Source organism: Felis catus, chromosome A3, assembly GCF_018350175.1.
Source record: "Felis catus isolate Fca126 chromosome A3, F.catus_Fca126_mat1.0, whole genome shotgun sequence".
Lineage (NCBI taxonomy): Eukaryota > Metazoa > Chordata > Mammalia > Carnivora > Felidae > Felis > Felis catus.
In genome coordinates, this window is record NC_058370.1 from 2730858 (window position 1) to 2754949 (window position 24092).

General features: G+C 50.9%; 1 long non-coding RNA gene and 1 other non-coding gene across 2 annotated transcripts; both read left to right on the forward strand.

Annotated features, from left to right (window-relative positions):
* Positions 1-11419: 11419 nt before the first annotated feature.
* On the forward strand, positions 11420-11504 carry TRNAP-UGG. Its single transcript has one exon. It is a non-coding gene; the product is annotated as a tRNA-Pro (tRNA).
* Positions 11505-14117: 2613 nt separating this feature from the next.
* On the forward strand, positions 14118-17101 carry LOC123384196. Its single transcript, XR_006594912.1, has 3 exons — positions 14118-14321; positions 15978-16074; positions 16445-17101. It is a non-coding gene; the product is annotated as an uncharacterized LOC123384196 (long non-coding RNA).
* The last annotated feature ends 6991 nt before the right edge of the window (positions 17102-24092 follow it).

Sequence of the window (24092 nt, forward strand, 5' to 3'; positions counted from 1 at the left end):
GTGTAGATGTTGGTTCTGGGAGGACCCGGTTTTGAACCTTGGCTGGTGACGGAGGAAAGTCCCTTTCTCTCTCTGGGACTCCCTCATCACTTGGATGGAGTTGAAAGCAGTCCCTTACTGGCGGGGAACGTGAGTGACTGTTGGCCTTCAGGGTACTGCTCAAGACAGCCGGTGCGCTGGGAGCCTGATGCTGCTGGAGAAGCGGCCTCCTTGACTGACACAGCTGCACACCGGTGGTTGCCGCCCCGACTCAGGAAACTCCACTCTTGTTCCAGTGGTGACGTGTCCAGGACGTGCCCCTGATCAACCAAGCCTCCCCATCTTCCTACCATGGTTCCCCTTTGCCACACGTTGGCTTTTTGGAGGGCATGAAATGACTTGCAGCTGACAGTGCACAATGAGGAGAGAGATCCCAGGGAAGGTTGAAAGGGGTCTGCTCCCTGGTGGAGAAAGACTGAGACGCTGCACCCTGCTCCTCCCCATCTAAGCATGGTTGTGGGTGGATGGGTCACTCGAAGCTGTGAAAACACAGAGCAGCACAGCAGGACCAGCTGCCGACCCGCCGAACAAGGCAGAGAAAGAGCAGAGGAAGAGGCTGCGTCCTTGGTGGACCACTGCACCACACCCCGGACTCTCCTCGCAAACTTCTTGGTATAGGAGATGGTTACACGTCTTTTGTGTTTTGACGACCTCTTAGCTGGCGATTCCGCTTCCCGCAACTGAATACATATCCCTAATGGATAGAACTACACAACCAGACTTTCATTCTCTAACCGGCCAGCCTCTTTTCCTTTCTGCCCTCTCTCTCCCAGAATTACTTGTATGCTCAGAGCCTGACAGGCATGACTGAGACTCCTCCAGAACGGGTCCCTCTCCATCCGCAGCGACAGGGCTTGGGAACACGAAAGAGTGAGTCAAGGGTGACAGAGTAAATTAAGAAGAGCTCGGCCATCCAGCTCCCTCAGGCAAGTTCTCCTGCTGAGTTCCCTGCATTCTTTTGATTTTCCCTTGGTTCTTAATGAAGTACTTACTTGGGCAAACTGCCTAGAAACTTCAGTTGGAAACTTGACCCTGGAAAATTCCTTAATTAGAAATGGTGTGATTAATGACGGGGCTTGTGTTTGCTAATAAATAAACTCCGGCTTCAGATACAACTTTTGGATTCAGGGGAAAGGGTTAATGGCTTTGCTTGCCTGGGAAGGTCGGACACTCCCCTCCCTTCGGTCTGAAGAGGAAGAGACTAAACGTAAGCGGTCCAGGGGTTAGCTCCTGGGGGTGGGGGTGCTTAGTAAATGTTTCAGGGATTAGTAAATAACAAGGCAGATGACTTTTCACAATATGAAGCAATTAATAAAACACGGAAATGGAGGAGGACAGTAGGGTTTCCTGACTTGGGAGCCTGGGAGGTGGGACTGGCTCCTCTGGTGTGGACTCAGGGCCCAGAACAGGAAAGCAGTGGACATGGGGGGCAGCTGGGGCCGAGCCGGGAGACGGGGGGCAGCAGGAATGTGGGGGGACAGCAGGCAGGTGGGCTGAGGCCTCTCCCACAGAGTCGGGAGTCAGGTGAACCTGGCCGGGAGGAAGTGAAGTGTTCACCTTGTAGCAATGGTTCTCCGCGGGCGCCCCGCGGGCCTCTAAGGGACCCCTGGTCTCTTTTGAGGGGTCCCTGAGGTCAACACTGTTTTCATAATCCTACTGACACACGACTGGTCTTTCTCACGGGGCCGACCCGGGCGCCGACGGGCGGAAGCCTCCACGCTGACCCCACCAGAGCTTTCACGCGGATCCGGGTGGCGGTGCCGTGCTGGTGGCCGCTGTATTCTTCACGGTCGTGCGCGTGAGTGAAGGTAAAGCATGCCAAGTGCACTTAGGACTTTCCTTGCTGAAGGTGGTAAAACATGCTAATTTCATTAAGTCTTGACCTTTGCGTGCTCTTGAACAAACATTTTGAGCGGTGATACAGGAAACAGGCACAGAGCACTTCGACCCACCGCAGGGCATCTGTCTCCAGGAAGACTCGCTGGGGTTGTTCGAGTTGTGAGCCAAATCGTCCTGTTTCCAAACAGCACTTCTACGTTTAGAGGGTGTCTGACAGGTAAACTGTGGTTATTTAGACCTGGGTATTTTGCAGTGATCTTCCCCCGCATGAACTAAGTCAAATCTCCTGTGCAGAAGAATTGTAAACCACATACACAGACACCTGAGCCTCAAGAAGGCAGAACCTAATGCCCTGCGAGGTGTGGACCGTGTAGGGAGTTTCTTCCCAAGGACACAGTGTGGATGGAGGCAGAACACAGGGAAGGGGCTTGACAGTGAAGTTGACAAGTGCTCCTTCCGTCGGGTGATCAGAGTCAAGGCCCACAGGCGACACTCCGGACCCAGGATGTGATGCACTGGAGACAGGAATGTACCTCTGTGTTCTTCCTTCCAAACCCCCAGTCTGATCACGAGAAAAAAATATCAGACAGATACTGGCAGGAAGACCTTCCATGAAGCACCTGACCGGTGCTCCTCACACCGTCAAGGTCACCAAAAACAAGGAGAATCTGAGCATCAAGCAGACAGTACTGAAGGCTGGCAAGAGTGTGGCCTGTGAAGTGGAAAATGCCTCTGCGGACAACAGCTGGGAGTTTCTTGTGAGTTTCTCATAAGCCTATGGAGACAGGACAGCTAGATGCCATGTGGTATTCTGGGACAGCAAGAAGGGACATTAGGTAAAAATTAAGGGCATTCAATAAAGCATAGGGACTTCAGTTAATAATAATGAGTCAATACCTGTCCGTGACGTATAACAAAGTTACCACACTCGTGTAAGGTATTAACAACAGGAAAACTGGGCGCAGGGTACAGGGGGGCTCTGCGCTCTGTAATTTTTCAGTCAATCTAAAACTCTTCTAAAATAAAAAGTTTACTTACATATATGAACTAAGGAGCCTGTCACTTCAAGGAAAATAACTGATGGTCTTTGTTCCAATGATAAAATGTGAGCTCTTCCAAGTTCAGATTAGAGTTTTGGAAAACTTGTATGGACGCCCCTAAATGGCTCCCTCCCAGAAACCTAACTTCTGATGAGATCTGATGATACTCACAAGTGAGACTTTTAAGAATGTTTAATTTTAATTTAATTTTTAAATATAACTTATTGTCAAAGTGGCTTCCATACAACACCCAGTGCTCACCCCAACAGGTGCCCTCCTCAAGGCCCATCACCCACTTTCCCCTCCCCCGCCCCCCATCAACCCTCAGTGTGTTCTCAGTACCCAAGAGTCTCTTATGGTTGGCCTCCCTCCCTCTCTGCAATTTTTCCCCTCCCCCATGGTCTTCTGTTAAGTTTCTCAAGTTTCACATATGAGTGAGAACATACAATATCTGTGTTTCTCTGACTGACTTATTTCACTCAGCATAATGCCCTCCAGTTCCATCCATGCTGCTGAAAATGGCAGAAATTCATCCTTCCTCATTGCCAAGTATTATTTGTCAGTTGATGGACATTTAGGCTCTTTCCATAATTTGGCTATTGCTGTAAGTGCTGTTATAAACATAGGGGTACATGTGCCCCTATGAATCAGCACTCCTGTATCCCTTGGGTAAATTCCTAGCAGTGCTTTTGCTGGGTCGCAGAGTGAAAAAATAAATAAATAAAATAATGTTTTATAATGGAAAACCTGCATAACATTTGGAAGTATTGTTTCCCCAAAGACCGATGGGGTGTTACCAAATCACTCATTGGTAAGAGATTCACTGAAAGTCCAAGTAGATGAGTGGATTTTTCTCTCCTTTTTTTAAAATTTTATAAAATGTGTATTTTTGAGAGAGGCAGACAGAGTGTGAGTGCAGGAGGAACAGAGAGAGAGGAAGACGCAGAATCTGAAGCAGGCTCCAGGCTCTGAGCTGTCAGCACAGAGCCCCATGTGGGGCTTGGACCCACAAACTGTGAGATCATGACCTGGGCCAAGTCAGACACTCAACTGACTGAGCCCCCAGGAGCCCTGACAAGTGGATTTTTCTAGTGTGAAAAGCTCGCTGATGTACCTTCAGATTTGCACCGTGTCTGACCTGTAAGGAACTACTGTGTGATGTCTTTGGTGTAATACCAAAAAAGAATGCTCACGGTTTTCTGGAAAGACCATTCAACACAGCTCCCTCTTCCAAATGAATATCTACGTGGGGCTACATCTGTTTCGTATGCTTCCCACAAAGTAACATCTCACAACAAACAGAGTGCGGAGGCAGTGGGAGAACCCAGGTTTCCTCTCTTATAAAGCTGGATTCCCCCCTCCCTGGCCGTTGAGTTGGGCCATCTTGGCTACAGGGGGTCTCCTTCTGGTAAGAGCTCTTTGGAAACCAGGAACGGAGGTGGAGGCCTCCCAACACATGATCTTTCCTACACAGTCACCTCAGGCTTAATTGTTTACAAGAGATACTCTCAGATTTGCAAAGTGTCAGGTGGACTGAGTAAGTGTGTCACCTGTCCAGTTTGCACCTGGGATTGCAAAATTCAACGCTTCCAACTACGATGACTTAGATAAGCTCACCTTTGGGAGTCATTTGATTTCAAAGTAAAATTTCAGAATGGGGGCACTGGGGTGGCTCAGTTGGTTGAGCCCCTGACTTCGGCTCGGGTTCGTGAATTCAAGCCCCACGTCGGGCTCTCTGCTGCTGGCACAGAGCCCACTTCGGATCCTCTGTTCCCCTCTCTCTGCCCCTCCCCCACTTGCTCTCTCTCAAAAATAAATACATGAAAGAAACAACTTTTCAGGATGGATCTAGGATCTTCCTTCTACTGGAATTACTAATTTATGTGCCTGTCTTCAATGCAGGGAGGTGATGAGTATTTCTGGCTCTGGAATAAGACAGCTGGAGTTCAATTTTGAGGCATTCGGTTATGTGCTCTCTCAGTTACGTGCTGGTCAAGTTACTTTACTTGGCCTCTCCGTGCCTCAGTCTCCTCTAAAAGGCGGCGGTGGTGGGACTGACCACAAAGTCCCGTTGTGTGGTTTCCGTGCCATGAAACTTGTAAATATTGGATGCATTTCTCTCTGTATAAATAATGTATGTGTAAATATATGTATAAACATAGGCAAATATTTACACAGGTTACATCTCTTTGTGTGTTTATGCACAGACTCGTGCGTGTGTTGTGTGTATGTGCACGTGTTACACACTTGCATTTCTATCTTTGGTATTACAATTTCTACACCGTTTCCCTGCGAGGTTCTGGGAGGTGAGGCCATGTCTTAGCTGTCCGGCACGGGGTCTGGCCCCAAGTGAGTCTTCAGTAAATGTTCATTCACTTGGATTGCTGTGGGAGGAGAGTTTCATTATGAACGCTGGAAATCTATGCTCAGAACAAACCCCTTTCCCTTCCTACAGGGATAGCTGCTGTTTCCACTGCCTTTCTGCGATCATGGCTGCCAGTGCAGTGCAGGATGAGGGCCACCCAGACGGCAGCGGCCGTGGGGAGGGAGCAGGACTCCCCAGGAAGGCGAGGTCCGAGAGCGGCAGCTCTCTGCAGGGCCTGGCGATTTTGTGCATGGCCGAGCACATCCACGGCTGTGGCCTCCTGATTAATTTCCATTTTGATCTGTCAGCTTAGCTATCGTGGGATGTGAAGAAAGCCAGCGCTGCTGCTCCTCAGACCGACCAGGACAGACAGGCATATGTGCCTATGCACGTTCTCATATGTGTGTGTGTGTGTGTGTGTGTGTGTGTATACGTGTGTGGCTGTGTGGACGCGGGAGTGTCCGCATCAGCAGGAGAGCGCAGGACCCGCCGTGGCGGCCCCAAGAGGCAGGGGTGCTCTGCGAAGATCACAAAAGTGAGAGTCAGATCTGGCCTGGAACCCGCCACTTAGGACGATGCAGACTGGGGACAATCACTTCATGTCCCCCGGAACGGAGTTACTCACAACCAAATAAAGAGACTGGACCTGGGGCACCTGAGTGGCTCAGTCGGTTGAGCGTCTGACTTCAGACCAGGTCAGGATCTCACAGTCCGTAGGTTTGAGCCCCACGTCGGGCTCTGTGCTGACAGCTCGGAGCCTGGAGCCTGCTTCAGATTCTGTGTCTCCCTCTCTCTCTGCCCCTCCCCCACTCACGCTTTGTCTCACTCTGTTTCTCAAAAAATAAATAAATGTAAAAAGAAAAAGAGAGAGACTGGACCTATGACCTCTGATCACCTCTGAGCACCCTTATAGCTCAGTGGTGTCAGGGGCCTCGCTTTCTCCCTGTGCCTCTGTCTCCTCTGCTCAACAAAAACAAATCCGGACTTCAGTTAGGAGAGATTTTATTTGAAAAGACGGTTGCAGTGCAGGGAGGGGGCTGACGTCCCAGACCAGTTCAGCTAGTCCTTCAAGAGGCCAAGGAATCTGGAAGGTGCATATCTGAGCTGGTCACAGGCATACAGGGGGCACCCGTGAGCCTTGACTAAGTCGGATTGCAGGAAGCCATGTCCCGGGACACGAAAGCTGGGGGTTTCTTTTACTGCTGCTGTTTTCTGAACGTTTTCTCCTCAAAGCCAAATCCGCTTTGAACTCGGTGGTGTGGGGTGACCCACCAGCTGCCCTGAGCACAGAAGGTTCCTGCGGGAATTGGATGCTGATGCTGGTTTACAGGGTGAATATGAGTGCCTGTGGCCGAACCTTCTGCTCTGGAGGCCAGATCTGGGAGCTGCATCTCGGATCTCTCTCCACTGTCAGTCGGGGGAAGTTCTACCTCAATGTCTTAATCGAGTGAAGATTTGCTTCTCTCGGGTTGAGCTGGAAGGTCGTGGGCTGGTGGGCCGATGACATAAAGGACCAGGGCCCCTCCTGTCTTCCTACTTCTCCTTCCTGGTGTGTGATGTTCATCTTCACGGTAGAAAGACGGTTGTTACTCTTGTGGGCATCATTCTGCATTCTGGGCAGGATAGGGCTTTGCGGTTTTATTCAAAAAGTGATATCCTTTTTTATGGACCTCTGGGCAAAGCTCCCTGGCAAGAATTATGTCATATGGTCATGCCCAGCTCCATGCATTTGTGGAAAGTTAAATATAGCGTGAAAATGCCCCATCTCGTGGTGAAATTCCTTGAATATGGAAGCTTTGTCTTAAAATATCTAGTGAATTTACTCTATAAGTCTATATTTGTCTTAATATAAAAATAATATTTTAAGTATTCATCAGTTCAATAAGCCTTTTTCCCCCCCTCCTTCCCATACTGGACCAAATTTGAGGACAGGTCTTGTCTACTTAGTGACCTTGAGCACAGCAGGACACAAGCCAGCCCCCTTGGAGCAGTGCTCACTTGGGCCCTCCCAGGATGGCCAGCTAATTATCACTTTATGAACTCACAGTTAATTGGACTTTGTAGACTTGAAAACATGGAACCCGGGAGGTCTGAATTCAGAAATTATGGATTTTCAGTCCAGAGAAAACACGTGTTTAGAGAAAACAGGTTAAGATTAGTCATGGCTGAAGCTGCCCTAAAGAGAGATATTGATTATCATTTGATGCATCAAATAATAACAAAATTGCCAGATATCTCAGGATTTTCCAAAACAAAAGCCATGATTGAACAGCATTGGTTTCTGAATCCCTGTCTGTGGCCTGGAGAACCGGCTCGGGCTTGGAAGCCTGGTGGAGAAATCCGTGGCCTCCTTTGTGGGAGAGAATTGCTCCTTTCGTATGAAGGTAACACAGCCGGCCCTCCGATGTCCAGGTTGTGGGACAGAATTGCTCTGACGTCACAGAGTGTCTTGTCCCTTTCATGTTGGTGCATTCACTTAAAATGGAATCGCTGAGCCCCGTCCACGTCAGACGCTCTCCTAGGACTGGGGATATGAGGCATACAGCCCCCGTCCTCAGACAAGTGCACAAGTTACACTTACAGAGGGACACGCACCAACATTAAATAAAATCTGGTGATGATTACATCAGAGAGTGATTCTGGGGGTCAACCTCAGCCAGGGTGGTCAGGGAAGACTATCCCCAGCCAATGATATTCAAACCGGATCCAGCTCTAGCAAAGAAGAGGGCATTTCTATGCAGGCCGTGGCGACTTTGGATTTTAGCTTGGACTTTGCATCCGTCCCTCTATGATATTTTGATCAATTACTCCGAGTTCTGTTCTCTGACATCACACAGAACTATTCTCTCCAACCTTACTGCTTTCAAGTAAACGAACACCTGTCCCTGTCAACAGCCTTCCTAATCACCCATTCAACAGTCCCTGCCTGTGTTTGGAGCTTCTCCAACCCTGATGGCTCCCTTCCAACTGGGGACCCTGTGCCCAGAACCGGCACCACAGCTTTGGCCGTGAGGCCCCAGGAACTGTGTGGATGTGCCCGCTGCCCCCCCCCCCCCCCGCCCCGGGCCTTGCTGGTTACCCCCCAGCACGTGGCTCCGTCCCGCCTCGCTCACGCACACTCACCGAACTCTTCCAGAGACACTCGTGTGTTGAGGACAAGCCTGTGCCTTTGAGCAGAGGCTCCAAGAATGCCTCAGGCTTTGTTCAGGCTGAACATTCAGATTTGCACAGTTATTCTCATCCTTTGTAATTCGACCCAATTCAAAAAAGAACAAAACTCATAAAAAGCATTGTAATAAAAAAAAAAGTGAAGGAAAATAATATGTCTCTACACTGAGCCACAGAGAGCTCGGCTTTAGTGAGATTTCCGTCTGGGAAAAGTTCAGGTAAGATCCCATTTTATCCAAACTAGGTCAATCTTTGCTTTTCTCTTTCTTGCTTAACCAGCCGCTTGCTGGCTCATGGCTTCTCCAGGTGCCTGTAATGAGAAATGTGTCCCAGTGTAATTACAAAGATAAAGGCTCCGTGAGCATGGGCCCGGAGAGCAGGCATTAGGAGGGACCGTGTGCTCAGGGGCTGGTCCCACTGCTCAGCTCCAAGAGCCCGAACCGAAGGTATGGAGCGTCTCATGGGCAGCTTGTCTCGAACCTCTTTGCCAGGGAAGCCAAGGATGGCCTTTCCTCCCGTAAAGAGGAAGCCCTGTCTGGGAAGTCAAGTGAATTTGCATTTGTTGTGGTGACTGGCCACAGGACACCTTTGAGGCATTTTAGCTGGAAGATAAAAGCGTTGGGTGAACAGCATTTGCCTCCTTCTGACTAGGCTGTCAGTGCCGCCATTAGCCCATCCATCAACCTATCCACCCATTCATCTATTAATCCATTCCCCCTCCCCTTCAGTCATCCAGCCACCCACCTCTCCAATCCATCCATCCATCTACCCACCGACCCACCACCCATCCATCCATATGTCCATCCGACCACACATGTAGGCCCACCAGCCTCCCTTTGCCCACCTGTCACTTTCCCTAAAGTGCCTTTTCCCGGGTCCCTTCCGCCACTCATCTGGGGATCTAAGGTGCTCTCTGTGTTGGGGAAGGTAGGCGAGGTGTGCAGCCCACCTCAGCCGGGGCGGGGTCCGCGATTCCGATGACCCCAGTGGACACTGGTATATTATCATCAAAACTATGCTTGACTCAGTGCTCTCCACGGGGCTGGACTCCCATCATGTGGAATCGTTTTGACACATTTACGAGGTAGGCACTGCAATCCACACTCTACTGAGACCAGCTTGGAGGACTTAAGTGCTTGCCCAGCGTCCCACAGCCACGAATGGGGGAGCCCGCAGTCAGACCCACGCAGTGTGGCTCTGAGGCCTGGGGTCTCTGGACCACCGCCGCTCTAATCTCTTCCCTCCAGGAATGAGTGAGGTCCCAGCTCGCACCGCTTCAGGGACCGCCTACCCACCCACCCAGACCCCATTACAAGCTCTCCAATTAGCCGGCTCTCGGGAATGAGCCACGGCCACGGCCACGGCTCGCCACCTGGCCGCCGGTGTACAAGGTGCTGAAGGCCTTTGCACACTGTTACCATGGATACCGCTCCCCTCCTCAGGTAGGGATATTGCCGTGTGCCGCCTGGAAAACAGAGATTCAGCCACACCAGCGGATGACTTTAAAGACAAAGCTGTCCTTTGCTAGAGAGAAAAGAAAAAATAAACTAAAATAAAATAAACCATCACAAATTCTGAGGTATCATATTCATTTGGCTTTTGGTTTTGTGCTTAGGATTCATTTTTGTGTTGAGCTGGTGCTATTGTGGAGTAAGATATCTGAGCTCTGACTTCCAGAGACAGTGCAGCATCGGGGTGACATCTGTCATTATGGGTAGCCGTGGCCTCCTGGACAGGAAGCGGGATGAGCTCAGTCACGTCCTTCCCTTCAGATTGGTGGCTGGCGGTGGTCCAGAGTTCATCTGCGCTGGGATCGCGTCCTGCAAAGCACCAGGCCCTGGCTGCCGAGTTGGCTTCTGGACATTCTATGTGCAAGCGGGTTTTCAGAGGTTCTGTGCCAGCCACCTGCTGGGAGGGTCCCAGACATGACTGGCAGCTGGGGATCAAGGAGGAGCCTGGTGAGGGTCCGGCTTGTGGAATCCAAGCCGTGTCTGAGGGACCCCACCTTCCTTGGCAGTGGCTCGAACCTGCCTGGAGCAGCTCAGGGACACCTGGGAGGGACAGATCCCAAACCCGGCTGAAATCAGAGCTGCTGGCTTAAATTAGTTTTTAAGTTATTATTTAGATTCAGTGAGGTTGTATCTTTCTAGTATGTAGTTCTGTAAGTTTTGGCAAATGCATTCAGTCACGTAACCACAGCTACAGTAAAGTTATAGAATGTTCCTTTCCCCCCTCCCCAGCTCCTGGCAACCACTGATCTATTTCCTGTCCTTAGAGTTTTGACTTTTGGGAACGTCCTATAAACCGAATCATACAGTGTGTGATGTTTAGAGTCTGGTTTCTTCCAAGGAGCATGATGCGTTTTTGATTTATCCAAATTGTTGAGAGTAGGAGGAGTTCCTTCTTTTTGTAACTCATCATTTTCCATCAGTTTTTCTATCTACCCATTCCCCAATTAAGAGACATGTGCATTGTTTCCTTTTTTTTTTTTTTTGGTGAATTTTAAAATGAAGCTGCCATCAATATTTGAATATAGTTGTTGTGTGACAAAGATTTTTTTTTAATTTTTACTCCGATAAGTTCCTAAGTCTAGGATTGCTGGTTGTTAGGTAAGGTTAAACTTGTAGGAAACTCCCAACTGTTGTGCATAGTGGCTGTGTCGTTTTCCATTTCGCTGGTAGTGAATGGGAATCCCCATACACCACACTCCTGCCAGCATTCAGTTCTGTCTGCTTGGTCGTGTTTAACTGGGCCGTTCTTGTAGGGTGTGGCGAAATGCTGTTGTGGTTGTAGTCTGCATTTCCCTAATGACTGCAGATGTCGAGTGTCTATCATATGCCTATTTCCCGTCTGTACACCTTTGTGAGGGAAGTGTCCATTTACACTCTTATTTTGCTGCTTTCAGTTGTGTATGTATTGAAGTGGAGAGAAAAGAGAGAGTACAAGAGAAATTACACAGCCTGGGGGAGCCTGGGTGGCTCAGTCGGTTGAGCGTCCGACTTGGGCTCGGGTCATGATCTCACGGTTCGTGGGTTCGAGCCCCGCATCGGGCTCTGTGCTGACAGCTCAGAGCCTGGGGCCTGCTCGGATTCTGTGTCTCCCTCTATCTCTGCCCCTCCCCTGCTCATGCTCTGTCTTTCCCAATCTCTCAAAAATAAACAAACGCTAAAAAAAAGTTTTAGAAATTACACAGCCTGATAAAAGCAGTTGGGAGTGCAAGTAGAAATGTGGCCTTCCAATGCTGCATCTAGTACTTTGTCTAAAATTCCAGGTGAAGATCTACATCCGGTTTATTTTAGGATAATAACAACGGTATGGCAGGCACCTCCCCAAACAAAGACCCTGTTCGTGGCCACTCTCAACTCCATCCTCCGCGTTATGTTTAGAGCAAGCCGTCAGTATCTGATCATCGCTATTGGTGCACAAGACAGATGATAGAGCTTTAATTATACCAATAGATTTCATATTATTTACACTACTGGATAATGAACAGCTCGTGTTAGTTACTCAATAAACACTCGTGGAATACTTATAAAATCCGGTTCCTGCCACCTTGGACTGTGTATTTGGTTTGAAAGGCCAACACTGAAGTCATCAGAGAGAGAATTAAAGACATAATTGGTGACACTAACTGTTGAAAATGGGCACCAATAAGAAGGAGGGTGAGTTTTATGCAGTTAGGAGGGTCCACTTGGGTCCCTCCCCCATCCCCCATCCACCCTGGTGTCTGTGTTGGATCAGGACTTACACTGTCCAAGTCCTCCATCCACTTTGGCCACAGACTAGCTGCATCACTGAACTCACCCAGGCGAACACACCTGCTGAATGAAATGCCACCCTGTTGGATTTCTACTAGCAGGGAGACATCACTCCAACAGGAAATGTCTAAAATTTCATCATATAAATCAGCTCAAACCAAGAGCTGTGTGACGCTGGTCAAGAAAAGAAGAAAAATCCTTAGGCTTCACCAGAAAAGAGGCTCAACATGGAGCTCTCATTCACCGAGATGACTACTGTAGAATTCCTCCTTAATCACGCGCCTCAAGACCTGCGCACCCGCGGGGGCTGTGGTAAATCACGTTTGCCGCACAGTTCTGGCCATTTCTCTGGCCCCTTAAATATCGCCTCCTTGGTTGCTTTTATTGAACCAACAATCCATATGTACATTGATTAGATTGCAACAGGGACAGTGCTTTGTTCAGCTGATCGTGGAAACAAAATCTATTTGTCAAGACTAAGTCCACAGTCTAGATGATGACCAGATCTCCCAGGAGCACCCCAGTGAGGGGTGGCGTGGATGCGTCCACGACTGGGCTTCTGACCCTCAAGGGCAAATGAGGCTGGGTATCGAGCTCCACTGGCCAAAGGGCTGGTTCCCCACCCCCCAGCCCTGGTTCATACAATCCCTCAGGGGTCCCACCCCATGCTCACAGCAATATGCTCCTTCTGCCTCAATTGCTCCTTCAGGATCGCTGGGCTCCTGGCCTCTGTGTACCTGTTCTGATGTCACCATGAAAGCTTTGCTTGCTGAGACCGGTAGAGGCACGAGGAGGAGATAGACCTTGATGGCTCACAAGGATGGGCCTGTGGTGAAATCATCGCTTCATGTCCCAGAAAATAAAAGATAAAAAAAAATCAACAGACACACGGGAGGCCCACAGCGCTGCACAGCCACAGAGTGATGGTGCCAGGGATACGTCCGCACCTCCTGAGACTCACCTTCCAGGGGAACACCTGACATCCACACCTCCACGGAACTCTCCCCGTAACCGATGCGTCACCACCCTGTGGCCCTTCTGTACTTTGCAACGGTTCCTTCAGAGCTGCTGGTCGACCCCTTGTGCAGTCCTCACAAGGTGGCCTTTGTCTCAGACACCAGCCTGGGTAGCGACTCCCTCACCCAGTCCCCAGATCCACTGGCGTTGCCTTTGGGATGCGTTTTTTTCAGTTTGACTCCACATCCCCCCGGCGAATGTGGTCAAGGGTTTCTAAAACACTCTTCTAACGCTGATGCTCTTGAGACCAGATCTACCCAACACCTGTTTTTGTAAACAGCGTTTTATTAAAACACTCGTGTGTGTGTATTACCTGTGGCTGCAGCACAGACATCCGGCCAGCAAAGCCTACAGTGTTGACTCCCTGGCCCTTTGCAGTACTAGCTTGCCGATTCTGGGTTTGATAGTCGTGAGCGTCTCACGATAAGTGTTCAACAGCTCTACCCTCAGGAACGCCTTCGGTGCTCAGTAAATGCCCGCGGTGGGGTGGGGGGGAGAGCCGGAGGGCCAATTTGCAGGGGCTCCGAGAACAGGGCAGGGTCCCGCTCTCATCTCCAAGAAGCCTCTTGACTCCTAAATGCACTTCAGTGATTTCTCCCGTTGCAGACGTTTGCTTGGTGGTGGAGGTGATGGCTGAGGGCCTTTGGCATGTTCCCTGTGGTTTGAAGGAGCTTAGGAAGAACCAGAGACCTCTTGGCCCTCTGATGCCCTCCCCCAGTACTCACCCCCTAGGCTCCCGGCTTTCTCTTTATTTGCATCCTTGTGAGATTCCTAATTGTGTGAAATTGCATGAAATGTGCACTGCATTTGATTAGCTCTGCCTGCGGCTATCGGCAGGTACAGTATATGTATATACAGTGATTTTGAATTTAATGATTTTTGCAGTTAAGCCCGCTAGAGCTGGAGGGAATGTACAGTCACCAAGGTGAAGGCAGCAATTTACGGGGCAGCCTCTCCTCCTCGCGCCTGGTGATCCAGCAGCCTCCACGTCCGGTTGCTTAATTGGGAAAGAAAGGGAAGGTTTTGAGCAACTCGTTTCTATTCCTGAAGCAGCCCTCATTTTCCTTTACCACTTCCCCTCCTCTGTCCATCGAGGTGAGTGAGGGGGTACAAGTGGGGAAGGCTTGGACCGCCCTGCTCGCGGGCACTTTCTGGGCACAGAGCACAGGCTCCCAGTGGTTTCGAGCTCTGAAGGGCCAGGCCCGCCTACCCCGAACTTGCCTTATTGCGAGGCACCTTATTGCCGGCCCCTCTCTGGTGATTCTGATTCAGTGGCTCTGGGGTGGGGTCTAGAGCCTGCATTTGTTTGGGCATTTCTGGAAATCCTTGGCAGGTTTGGGGGACAATGGATTTGTCCCTAAGCAGAGGATAACGCCAGATGACATCTTTCCTGTGCTTCCCTCGTTCGTCTGTCCCTCTTCTTCTGAGCAGGTGGCTGTACCCCCGTGTCAGAGGGGAGCGAGTGGGGGCCGCTGAGTGGGTCACCTGTGCAAGGGTGGGCCTTCTGTGTCCCTGGAGCTCTCCTGGGGCTCACGGGAGGCATGACGGGTGTCCCGTGTGTCTATGGGGCCTCAGAGAACAAGGGTGCAGAGAAGCCCCACGGAAGGCACCCTGGATGTGATAAATGGGGCATCAGGGAGGATTCTCTTCCTGAGCATAGGCTCAGGAAGAGGACTGCCGCCACGATAAAGTGCCCGCGAGGGGCAGGCTGGATCAAAGGCCTTGCAGAGATCAGCATCACGAATGCCCGGGCACAAGGAGTGTGCCGGGGCCTCTCAGGCTCGGAGCTCAGACGGGGATGTTCACAGCCCGGCAGGACACTTCAGGCTGTCGGCAAGGTCTTTGCAGAAGAGCCGGAAACGGACCGATTCCTGGCCTGCCCGCTGGGGTCGTCGACTTTTCTCCTGGCCTGGCCACGTTGTGAGATGCTTCCGCTCACTGGGGCCGGGCCGGGGCCACATTCTCCCTTCATCGTGGGTGGCTTCCAGCAAGTGCAAAATCACGCATCTGGGTGGGTTTGGAGACCACGTGTGAATTTAGGCTCATTCGCCTTGCGGGTATGTGACCCAGCAGCAGATCATCTGCACAACAGGTGTCATCAAATCCACAATCCAGGGTGATGAGAATGCAGCACAGGGCCCTTAGTGAAAACGTAGTGGCCCAGGATGATGGCAATGTGGACGCTGTTGGAGGTAGGAGGGGAGGGGAGGAGCCGTGACCCCGGGGCCCGTTTGGCTCACTCAGAAGCTAACTGCCAAGCCCAGGAGTCTGTCTGTGGGCCCGTTAGAGTCCTGGGTTTTTTTTCTTTTTAATTTTTTTAACGTTTATTTATTTTTGAGAGAGAGAGAGACAGAGAGTGAGCAGGGGAGGGGAAGAGAGAAAGGGAGGCACAGAATCAGAGCAAGGCTCCAGACTCTGAGCTGTCAGCACAGAGCCCGAAGCAGGGCTCGAACTCACAACCTGTGAGATCATGACCTGAGCTGAAGCCAGACGCTTAACCGACTGAGCCACCCAGGCGCCCTGAGTCCTGTTCTTAACGAACCAAGTTAGGACCAGACCTGACAGACACAAGAAATCAGCCCTACGTGCCAGGGAGTCTGCAAGGGGGCACAGGAGTCCTGACAGTCTCTTCCTTGGCCTCTTTTCAAAAGTTGGCTTCTTGGATAATTACCCAAATTTGGATCTCTTTGCTTTAAGGTTTTCTCGTTGTGGTTTTTTTTTTTTTTTTTTTTTTTTTTTTTTTTTTTTCAGGAAGCTCAGGAGAGAAGCAAGTGCCATAGACGTTTCTGTCATCGCAAAGCTGATGGTTTATATAATCTTGGGCTCTCCTGTGCGAGAGCACGTGGAGGTGAGCTCTCAGGCGAGGAGGCGGGTACCTCAGGGGAGGGAAACGCAGAGAACACGGCCCACTTCAGTCCTCTGCACCCTGGAAGGTTTCTTGAAGACATCATTGTCATCGTTTGCATTCTTGCCTCTGTTCCTGTTATATGTGTTCAAAATATTATGCCAATGCCCCTGATGGTCATAGGCTTTCGTGTATTGCAGTTGCTTGGTGATGGTGATACTCCCAGCCACCTTGTAGGTGGGAGGGGCGGGAGGTGGGAGGGGCGGCAGGTGGGAGGGGCCCTGAGCTTGGAGTCGGGAGTTCAATGAGGGAGTTTGGTCCCTGGCTCCGCAGGTGACCGGCCTGCGCTCACGTGGCCTCTCCGTCTTTGCAGGCTGGACACCCGCTTGCTCACCCCTCGGGGTTGTTGTGAGCCAGGATGTGTGCGGACAGTTTGGCGATCGGCTCTGAGATGTCCAGCTTCCCAGGCCTGTTTGTCTCTGACCCTGTTCTGCAGACCGAAGAGAAAGGTGTGGGGAAGCAGGGGTGCGGGAGAGAGCACTGAGCACGGGTGTGGTCCCAGCTGAGACGGTCAGCCTGATCCCCACCGGAGCCCGGGAGCAGGACACGTGCCACAGCGCCGGCCCCACCATGAGGTGTGGGTGTTTGTCAAGGGCCACTGTTGGGAGGCACAGAGGCCATCCTGAGAGCTGCTGCTTTGTCCAGAAAGGGGACCTCTGGGGCCATTGGCCGCCAACGGCTTCAAGAGCTAGGCGTCTGCACCCAGGGCACTGATGGGTCCAGCTGGGCACCAACGGCATCTCCTGTGCCCCTGGATGAGTTGTCACCACAACACACAACCTAAACGTGAATTTCGTACAGTTTACAGTAATACTGAGTGCAGTGTATCATAATCCTTGTGCCAAAAAATAATTCACAGTGAGGGGAAAGACGACACCATTTTTCCTGTTTGCTCATCGCTCCTTGATTGAAATCCGTTAATAAACTATGGAGAGGAGAGTGCGGGACCGTATCTGGCTCCTTCCATACCCTGCCCCCCACATCAATCCTTAAGGTCCTGCGGTCTGATGCTGTCTGGAGACCAGGGAGCCTCCTGACCTCTGCCTCGTGTGCAGGGCCCCCCAGACGGTCAAGGTCAGCTGACTTGCTGAGTCTGCTTCCTAGTGCAGAGCGCCTGGCAGACGTGGAGTCCTGAGGTGGGCGCTCCCTCTGAGTGTGACCGGCACGTGGACATGTGAAGCCAGAGCCGCTGTCTACAGCTGCACTCTTACGTCCACCCCATTTCACAGATGAGCAAAGTGAGGCAGAGAGAGGTTCTGTCACCTCCCAAGGTGGCCCACTCAGCAGCCTGTTCCGCCCTTGTCCCAGATGGAGTCCAACCTACCCGTGCCCATTGCCTCACTTCCCCACGTTTCTAGCCATTTCTTTAAAAAAAATTTTTTTTAACATTTATTTGTTTTGTGAGAGACAGAGAGAGAGAGAATGTGAGGGGGGCGGGCAGAGAGAGAGAGACACACAGAATCCGAAGCAGGCTCCAGGTTCCGAGCTGTCAGCACAGAGCCCAATGCGGGCTCGAACCCATGAACCGTGAGATCATGACCTGAGCCGAAGTCAGACATTTAACTGACTGAGCCACCCAGGTGCCCCGATTCTAGCCATTTCTCACCTGGATCACCACACGTGCCTCCTACTACCCCCTGCCTTGGTTTCCCCCATAAAACCCTCTCTCCTTAAGGTCGCCAGATGGAGAATTCTAGAGTGTATCTCATGCTGTGCTTCTGTGCATGACGTCCTTCAAGGGCCCCCTTCTGAGTTTCTCAGTGCGGGCGGCCATCCCAAAGTGTTGCAGATGGCGGGGCTTAAACAACACGTTTCCCACACTTCTGGAGGCTGGGAACCCAAGGCCAAGATGTCGGTGGGGCTGGTTCTGCTGACGCCTCTTGTCCTGGCTTGCAGATGTCTTCTCACTGGTCCCCACGTGGTTGTCCCCCTGTGCACACATCTCTACTTCTCTTCTTCTTTAGCGGACTCCAGTCCTCTGACTGGGGCCCCACCGATGTGACCTGGTTGAACCTTGGTTACCTCTTTGAAGGCCCATCTCCAGTCATGGCGGGGGTAAGGGTGCCTCTTGGGGAATTGGGGGAAGATAATCCAGTGTAAACACCTGATATGGGGGTAGAGTCTGCTTATTTCTCCAAATGCCGCTCTCCTGGCCCTTGACCACCCCCGCCTGTACCCCATGCCCAGCCATGCGAGGGTAGTTCAGACCCTAAAGGTTTCTCAACCTCACCAACTGTGCTTTTGCACAAGTGACCTACAGCCCATGACCCCCCACCCCTATCCCGGCCTGTTTTACTCTTGCCCCGGGCTCAGGGCTGTCACTCGGCATCGTCCGCTCCTGGTCCCAGGATGGCATCCACACCCTTTCCTTTTGGCCCCACATCACGGTCACCAGTGGGCAGTCTCTTCCTCAGAGGCCATAACAATCCAGAGGCAGGAGTCTGGCTTGTTCCTCTTGTATCTTCAGATGCCAACCCTACAGCCCTGTGCCTGGGGTCTGGGGGACTCGGCAGAAAGTAACTGGGAAGTGCTGATGACTGGTGCTTCTGACCCCTCACTCCACACACTCATTCTCGGTCCTGCAGGCTGCTTGGGGCCGTCGGCATCCACCACCGCCTGTGAGGTGTGTGGTTCACTCTCTCTGCTTCACAGACGAGCAGTCTGACCCTCGAGGATGTTACAGGGCTTTGCCGTGGCCACGCAGCTGGGGGGCGGCAGAACAGGGGTGCCATCCAGGGCCACCAAGGATGAGAAAGTCTACCGAATGACGGGAGGCTGTGCCAGGGCGTGACCAGTGTGGACAGTGCACGGGTGGGGTCATGGGTGGGTGAAACTTCAGCAGGGAAAGCAGAGGTAAGTTGCAAGTGTCAGGGAAGGCAGTCACCACCTCCTTTCCGCCCATCCTCTCTCAGGGGCTGGACACTGTGCCTGGGCCGGAGGAAGTCACTAGTAGCATCTGGGCAGTGGGTAGTGGCCCCAGAACCATTCTAGATACTGCTCTGTTCCTTGCTATGAAAGCATCTTTGCGGGTTTAGCCAGTAGCATTTGAAGGTATCACTTCCCGTCCGTCCTTGTCTGTGCAATGTCGGCAAAGCACGTTCTCCCGCGTTCCTCACTCTGCACTGAGAGCAACAGTCAAGTGTTAGAGCCACGTGGCCAACGCAAACAATTCTGCTGCACACCCGTTGAGTCAGAGCCTCCGAAGGCAGTGTCGGGGCACGACTGGGAACCTCTGCTGGCCAGCTGTGGAAGGTGTTTCCTGGGTTGCATGGTAGGACTCGGGGTTCAAGGATAAACTAAACTATTATTCCTAGGAGTTGCTCATGGGAGGTTAATGAATTGGACCTCATGTAAGGGTACAGAAGTGAGCACCAGGTAGAACGGTCACCAACAGCTAAGAACATCCTCCTAGCGCCTGCTACTTCCTCCTTCCTTTGACTTCTCTGACTTGGTTGTTAGAACTCCTTCATTCTCTGTTTTCCTGCTTTGTATCGACACTGAAGGATTGTTCTGTTCCCTCAGAAAGCTCATGATTCGCAATCCTTTTGAGAATATGGGCGAGAAGTATAATCTGATTAAAGACAAACCCAAAGCAACATCTTGTTCAAGCAGGTGGCCCCAAATATGTGCAGGCGTATGGAGAAGACCACCCCCAGGGCTCTGCCCCACGTCCTTGCATATCTTATCTGGCAAGATTTAGGAGCCCAAAGAAGAAGAAAAGGGGGTTTGCGTAGGAGAAAAGAAAATTTTCTAATTATGATTTGCTTTATGAGCGACGCTTAGCACCTTCACCTGATGCACTTCCGGTGCCTTCCATCAGGATGGGAGTCAGATGACCCAGCCTCTACCTCGTTCTAGATGCCCCGGGCCTCCTCCCCTCTGTGGGAGGGTCTGATGGGGCTGCCGGGAGTCTCACTGCCTCAGCTTGGCTTTGTCTCAGTGCATCGGGTGGGGATGAGAGCCACTGCGAGGTTTCCTCATAGCGCCATTTTGGAGTAGGTGGTGTGTAGACCCCGGAGCTGGGTTCCTTGTGCTCGGGAAAATGGTAATGGCAGACACACATTGCATGTCAGAAACTATTTTAAGTTGTATTTAGGTTCAATCTCCTGACTCTCCTAAAACCTTTGTGAAGTAGGAATCACCGTGACCCCCAAACTGCACGCATGGGGAAACCGAAGACTGAGTCATGGCTGGTGAGCGGCAAAGCTGAATTAGGGCCGGGGCCATCGGCCCCAGGGGCCGTGCCTGCAATCATTGTGCTATACTTAGCAGGAAATGGAAAGAGAGGGTTCCTAGAGCAGCACTGCTTTCCTAAAGGGAACAGAAACAGGAGGCATTTTCAGGTTCCTGGAAGGAAGCAAGTTACTCATCTGCCTCCAACGTTGTATTTAGCCTCCTGAGCCTGGTGAGTCCCTCCTGCTTTTCGAGGAAAGAGAGCAGTGGAGACACAGTCAGGACAGGGGGGCAGGACCCGCAGACAGAGGAGGGACTCAAAGCTGAGTAGGCCTCAGGAGGCTGACCACCGGCTGCACGGAGAGGCTTGAGGGAAGGGCTGGCTTGTGAGGAGGGGCTCAGCCCACCCCCAGCCCTTCTCCCTCTGCCTTCGTTCCGGCGGCCTTCTGCACCTTCCTCTTGCTCCTTTTCCTGCTGCACCAGACAGGCCCAGGCTAGCCTCTCCCACAGTCGTCAGGTTGGCCAAGGCGGGGCCCCTCCCCATGGAGACCTTGGCACCCTCCGGGCAGGGCCATGGCCGGAATGGTTCCTTTCCTTCCTGCAGGGCACAGCATGCTCTCACTCAAGACTGCCCCTGTGGGGACCCTCTTACTGGTCCTGTGCCCTCTCTCCCTTTGGGGTCTGGCTAAGTCTACCTGGAGCCTGAGCCCCTATAAGAGCTCCTTCTCTGGAAGCGCTCATCAAATGTGCCATTACTCATTTGATTCTGTTCCCCTACAAGCTTGTCAGCAGCAAGAATGCAGGGCTGCACCGTTCGCTGGAATCTGCCCTGTCAGTCTTCTTGTCTGCATGCAACAGTTGCTCAGTAAATGATGCAGGCTTTGCACAGGAGGATGAATTAGTGAGGGAAGGGCCTAGGGACAAACGCCAACCAGACCATGCATCTTCTCCCAGTCCTGCAGACCTGGAGGACAGAGATTCTCCTGTGGAGCCCCAGTCACGGGCCCCAAGAAGGTGGAAGCTCCCTCTGCCTGAGTCCTGGATGTTCCAGCTCTTGCATGAAGCCTTCCCTGCCTCCTCATTGTCCCCCTGGCCCCTTGGCCTTGAAACTTGCCTTCTTTATTTCTGTTGCCTTCCTAAGTGTTCTGACTTAGCTGGTCTGAAGTGCACCCACACAGGGAATCTCTCCAAGCCCCGAGGCTAAGACCACCTGCTGAGTTCCTTGAGCAGAGAAGGGAAGGGGTGTCCGGTATCCCCACTTCCACCCCTCCTCCTCACCCACTCCCACAGTCCCCGTGGAAGAGGATGGGATTGTCCTTCTCTGTCTCCTTTGGTTTTCTCCACAGCCATTCTACAAGAAAGTACCTAGTGCCTCACATTTGCCAGGTCGTCTGAGCCCCGAGTGTGCGGGATGAAGGAGACAGCCCCTTCCTGGCTCCCTCTCAGCCAGCAGGCTAGCAAAGACCTGCTCCTCCGGGACTGGCCAACAGGCTGGTGTGCAACTCCCAGCGGCTTCTGCCAAGTCGCCCAAGTGCATAAGAAAGTCTCCTTGCCGGAGAACCCTCGCCATAGAGAGTCCCTGGCTTCCAATGTCTTACAGCCTTTCTAATATGAGGGAAATTTCAAGTGAATGTTGTCAGTAAATTCCACAATGGACAGAACCCTCCATTTATGCCTCTGTCTTCCACTCAGCGGGGAACATGATGAATAGACCTGCTGCAGGGGAATCTGAAAGGAAACTGTATCTAGTAGCCACACGGTTCATTATTGGAAGTGAGAGCTCTGAAGAGAGGAGAGGAAGGGGGTTAACTTCTCCCTTCTCTGATACCATTCCCCTGAACAGTCCTTGGAACCTGCCCTTGATAAGAACTTACCCCTTCACCACCAAGAGTGTTCAAGGTCAAGTCAACCCCAGATGCTGACTCTCAAAAGATGCCTCCTTGGGGCGCCTGGGTGGCGCAGTCGGTTAAGCGTCCGACTTCAGCCAGGTCATGATCTCGCAGTCCATGAGTTCGAGCCCCGCGTCAGGCTCTGGGCTGATGGCTCAGAGCCTGGAGCCCATTTCCGATTCTGTGTCTCCCTCTCTCTCTGCCCCTCCCCCGTTCATGCTCTGTCTCTCTCTGTCCCCAAAATAAATAAACGTTGAAAAAAAAAATTAAAAAAAAAAAAGATGCCTCCAGCTTCCACACTTGAACCCATGAAGTCATGATGGGATTACAACATAGCCCAAACTACTACAAACTATTGCCAACTATAAGGAATCCAGTATTGGTGTGTCCAACTTTGGAACCAGGCACAGTGGAAGGTTGGTGATCTACGCAGCATGCTAAAAGTTCTCTAGAAAGGACGTTGTGTGACGGACAGTAGATTATTCAAAGTTGTCCTATAAGTATGGATTGAATCGTATATTGCTTTTAATATTTGGTAGATCATCATGAATCACATTTTCACAAACCACAATGGAAGTTCAGTAAAGGCTTTCCAAATGTGTTGGGTTATTATTTTTTTCTGCACCAAAATCTTCCATTAAATAAAGCATGGAATCAGTTGTATTTTATTCTACTATATATATAAAAAAATCAAATGTCATCGAGCACTGATGCTGCTGGATTTAGTCCAATGTACAAAGGACAACTTTAATTCATATATTACCAGAAGAACTCAAATCATGTCCCAAAAGAATCAAGTGCACATGCTCCTTCCCTCTTGATTTATTTTGTGATTTTAAAGAAAATTGGTTTGAAGGTTGATAATAAAATATGATATGACACAAGAAGAAGGTTTATATAGCAGAGTGCTCAAGGACCAGAATGGAAAATGGCTTGATGTCCTGTATATCAGGTCACATGCTTCCCTATCCATTAGCTTCCAGCCAACACAGGCATATTTTCAGCTGATCAAGTGTGTATAGTTGGGTCATGAGCTCCCAAAATATGTATGAATTTGAACCTTGTAATGCAACTTCAGATTAGTGAGTCTACGTTTAGATTGATGAGTCAGATAGACACAAAGGAAGAAAACAATGTAGGACAGAATGACCAACCTGAGGAGCTCGTAATTTTTTTAAGTTCAATTTAATTTAATTAAAAATGTTTATATATAATTTATTGTCAAGTTAGCTAACATACAGAGCATACAGTGTGGTCTTGGCTTTGGGGGTAGATTCCCATGATTCATCACTTACATACAAAGTGTATGCTCATCCCAACAAGCGCCCTCCTCAATGCCCATCATCCATTTTCCCTCAGCCTCCCATCAACCCTCAGTTTATTCTCTGTATTTAAGAGTCTCTTATGGCTTGCCTCCCTCTCTGTTTGTAACTATTTTTTCCCCTTCCCTCACCCCATGGTCTTCTGTTAAGTTTCTTAAATTCTGCATATGAGTGAGAACATACAATATTTGTCTTTCTTTGACCGACTTATTTCACATGAGAGTCAAGATTAAATGGCACATGCACAATCTAAACAGAGATTCCATCAATTCCTGCCACTGAGGCTACTGTTCACCCACGAGGAGACCCGCTGATTCCAGTAAGCTCAAAGACAATCTCAGAATTTTCTACATAGTTCCTTGCACTGGATCAGAATTTCATCCCTGAATTAGAGGATTGTTGAGTACCAAGACTTTTGGTGCTGAATGGGCTCAGTAGAAGCTTGGAGGACAAGAATCACTGGGGAGGTTAGGCAAGGCTGCAGCTGAGCCTGGAGGAAAAGCAGGTGCCGTTGGGGGATGGGGAGGGCAGGGGGAGGGGCACTAAGGTGTGCAGTCACCGAGGGAGGAAGGAGAAA